The sequence below is a fragment of the Bubalus bubalis genome, chromosome 10 (assembly GCF_019923935.1).
Source record: "Bubalus bubalis isolate 160015118507 breed Murrah chromosome 10, NDDB_SH_1, whole genome shotgun sequence".
Classification (NCBI taxonomy): domain Eukaryota; kingdom Metazoa; phylum Chordata; class Mammalia; order Artiodactyla; family Bovidae; genus Bubalus; species Bubalus bubalis.
In genome coordinates, this window is record NC_059166.1 from 39,274,765 (window position 1) to 39,278,631 (window position 3,867).

At 49.3% G+C, this 3,867-nt stretch overlaps 1 pseudogene; it reads right to left on the bottom strand.

Annotated features, from left to right (window-relative positions):
- Positions 1-321: 321 nt before the first annotated feature.
- On the bottom strand, positions 322-1,901 carry LOC102390850 (annotated as a pseudogene).
- Between the last annotated feature and the right edge of the window lie 1,966 nt (positions 1,902-3,867).

The following is a 3,867-nucleotide window of genomic DNA, read 5'->3' on the forward strand; positions in this document are numbered from 1 at the left end:
TGTCCAACTCTTCACGACCCCATGGACTGAAGCCCACCAGGCTCCTCTGTCCATGGGATTTTCCAGGCAAGAGTACTGGAGTGGGGTGCCATCGCCTTCTCCAAACTTTTGAGCTACGTAAGTGTAATTGTAAATCCTGTTATCTATATGAAATACATGTGAACATATATATATATCACACACAGGCGTGTCATTCTGAATATTACTGCACACATCCCAGGAATCCAGATCTCGGCCCACCAACTTGTGTGTAATTCTGCTGTCCTGCATGATCGAGAAGTCCTGGCTGCGTCTGGTTCCCCGGAGATGGGTGCAGGCCCGTCATATGTGCCTTGTCTTCTGGGCCAGGGTGTGGTCCACTGGCAGTGTGAACCTGACAGAGCCATTCTTCTCCCAGCCCCTCCGGATCTTGGTGAGTCTGTGGCTGACACACGGCAGGAGAACAGGCCTTTGGCCAGGATGATAACACAGGGTACCAAGCAGGGTGAGGGTGAAGGTGGGGGGCAGGAAGAACTTGTAGCAGCTCTCCTCGAAGGGGCGGGTCCAGCCGTAGGTGAGCGTGTGCAGGGTGCTCAGTACCAGAGCCACAAAGCCCAGAGTGGACTGGACAAAGCTGAACTCCCTCCAGTTGAGTGAGTTCGCGATGGATGGCAGTGAGGTGACAGCCAGCAGGGACAGCATGCCAACGGCCAGCACTCCCAAGGACAGGTAGATCTCCATCCGCCACACTTCCTCCTCATTCCAGAGGTGACTCTTATTGGTCAAGACCTGCTTGACGGCCAGGTTGACCAAGTCGTAGCAGTGGGAGCGGCGCAGTGGCAAGCAGAGACTGTAGAGCGCGCGCAGGGCAGCGCAGAAGAAACTGAGAATGCCGATCTGCTTGCGGTACTGCAGCCAGTGGTCCAGCCAGTTGGGGAAGCGTTGGTACTTGGTGCCGCGGCGCAACTGCAGGGCAGCTGCCAGCACGCTGGGCAGATACACCAGCGACAGCAGCACGTAGGCCACGCAGGGCAGTGCTGTGTTGACCACGAACACAGGGAGCTTGTAGAACTTGTTCTTGCCCTCCTGCAGGTAGGGCTGCAGCACATCCCGGACAAAGTTGTAGGCGTAGAAGATGAAGAGCCCCAGGGTCAGGAGGGCAGGCACCTTCCAGTGGGGAAGAGGCACAGGGGCATGGCCTCCACCTCCTGGGCTGAGGCCAGGGACCCCATGTCCACAGGGGTGAAGCCCATGGCCCTCACCATCTCCAAGATAGTGCGCTTGGCTTCCGGCTGGTCACTGCAGATGGGCACCTGCCTATTTCCATCCCTTGGACCAGACTGCAGGTCCAGGCAGAGATTACACTGAAGGCCTTGACCACTGCGCAGGTGGGGAAAAGGGAGGCCAGGTACTCAGCGTTGGACTCATGGTGCTGCAGGTGCTCCCGCTCTGTGGGATTGCTCACGTCCACCAGGCTCTTGCCAGCCAGCTGGTCACTGAGGCCACACAGTGTGGCGTAGTGTTCCCGGAACATAGCCACGAAGATGACCTCCGGGGAGCTCACCACCTCCTCCTGGAAAGTCACTTGCACTGCTGAGGGAAACAGCCCAGCCATGTGTTTGGGGTTGCGGCTCCCCACCACCACACTGAAGCCGGAGCCCACCAGGCAGGTGGCCAGGGAGCGGGCAAAGTCCCCACTACCCAGGATGCCCACTTTGGGAACCTCACTGGGGGCCTCAGCAAGGCTACCATCACTGTCCACCAGGTGGTGGCTGTTGAGTGGCTTGTCCATCTTTCCTGATGTTCTAGTGGCTGATTGGGGGTGCAAGGGGCTGTCCTCCATGTCAAGGGACTTACTGCAACCTGGAGCAGGGGCTCTGCTCACCAGCTGCCCACTCTCCATGTGCTGCTTCTTCTGCCCTGGGCCTGAAGAAGAGGTCATGTGATTATACAGTGAGATACTGGTCACCTACAAGCCAAGAAACAAGGCCTTTGAAAGAAACCACTCCCTGATCTCAGACTTCTCAACCTCCAGAACTGTGAACAAATTAATGCCTGTTGTTTAAGCCACCCAGTAGGTAGTGTTTTGTTATGATAGCCCTAGTTGACTAATGTGGCTGTCCTGACAACAGATTCTCCTTCCCTTTTGACTGTGTTTGTTTGGCTGTTTTGAGATATCTCACATTATTCACCCATTTAAATTTTTAAAGATTAAAAAATATATTTACTTTTATTTATTTATTTATTTGACTATGTCAGATCTTAATTGTGGCATGCAGGATCTTTAATTGCACCATGTAGGATCCAGTTCTCTGACCAGGGATGGAACCCAAGCATTGGGAGTACAGAGTCTTAGCCACTTAGTCTTTCCACCACCAGGAAAGTCCCCTATACTCATTTCAAATATTAGCTTTAGGGTTTTATGCTTAAGTTTCTTTTTTTTTTTTTTCAGTCTATTCTCTCTTTTTAGAAGATTTCATCGTCTATCCTGATTATATATACCAACCACCTAAATTCATGTGGGCTGTGTACACACAACTCCAGAAAGCACCATGCACATAGACTCCTGAGGTCAGACAAAGTGGTGGGTGACCCTGTTCATATGGTGGTAACTCTCAAATTTAAAAAAGCAAGTCGATTTTCTCTTCCAAGATTCTTATTTCCATCTGCTGCCTTGATACCTGTTTTTTTGGTTTTCATGAAAGTGAAAGTGAAGTCGCTAAGTCGTGTCCAACTCTTTGTGACCCCATGGACTATAGCCTACCAGGCTCCCCCATCCATGGGATTTTCCAGGCAAGAATACTGAAGTGGGTTGCCATTTCCTTCTCCAGGAGATCTTCCTGACCCAGGAATCGAACCCAGGTCTCTTGCTTTGTAGGCAGATTCTTAACCATCTAAGCCACCAGGGAAAACCTGGTTTTCGATAGACATCTCAAATTAAATAGAAAACAAAACATGTGATCTTCCTTCCTCTCCAGACTGCCACATATCATTATATACTTCTTCACTTGCACAGTTCCTCATGCTGGAAATCCATTGTCTTCTTTGACATCTCCCTCTCCTATTACTCTCTATGTCTAATCAATTTCCTAAGTCTATACTTCACTCTTACCCCCATGCAAATCTCAGCAGTGTAACACAGTAGAAATTAACTGCTTATGTAGCTGTCCACTGTGAATTGAGTGGCTCTCAGAATTGAATGGCTCAGAGTCCAAGGCTACCTAAGTGCTGTAGACCTGCCATGTTCAGCGTTTACTCTCCAAGGTAACCATGGAAGTGGTTAAAAAAAAAAATGAAGATTACCTGTGGCAGATTTTTATATCTGGAAATGTTGTGCATAGCAATATGTATTTTTATGGCCAGAACTCAGTCACATGTCCCCACCTAATTTCAAAGAAGGCTGGAAAATGTAATTTAGCCATGTGCCCCAGCAAAGAAGAAACATGGATATTCATGATCATGAGTTTTCTCTTCCATGACAGGTCTTGTCTATCCTGTCTTCAAAGTGAATTTTACATCCATTTCTCTTTTTCCATTGCCACCAACTTAACCTGAACCACTATCCTCTCACATTTGAAATACTCCTTAATCAGGAAATAGGTACAACCCAATTGTTTATTGTCACAGGACATCTTCAAGAACTTAGGAGTTAGGCAAATGATTTAGGGTAGAATAATGCACTTGCTTTTGAACTGTGGTGTTGGAGAAGACTCTTGAGAGTCCCTTGGACTGCAAGGACATCCAACCAGTCCATTCTGAAGGAGATCAGCTCTGGGTGTTCATTGGAAGGACTGATGCTGAAGCTGAAACTCCAATACTTCGGCCACCTCATGTGAAGAGTTGACTCATTGGAAAAGACCCTGATGCTGGGAGGGATTGGGGGCAGGA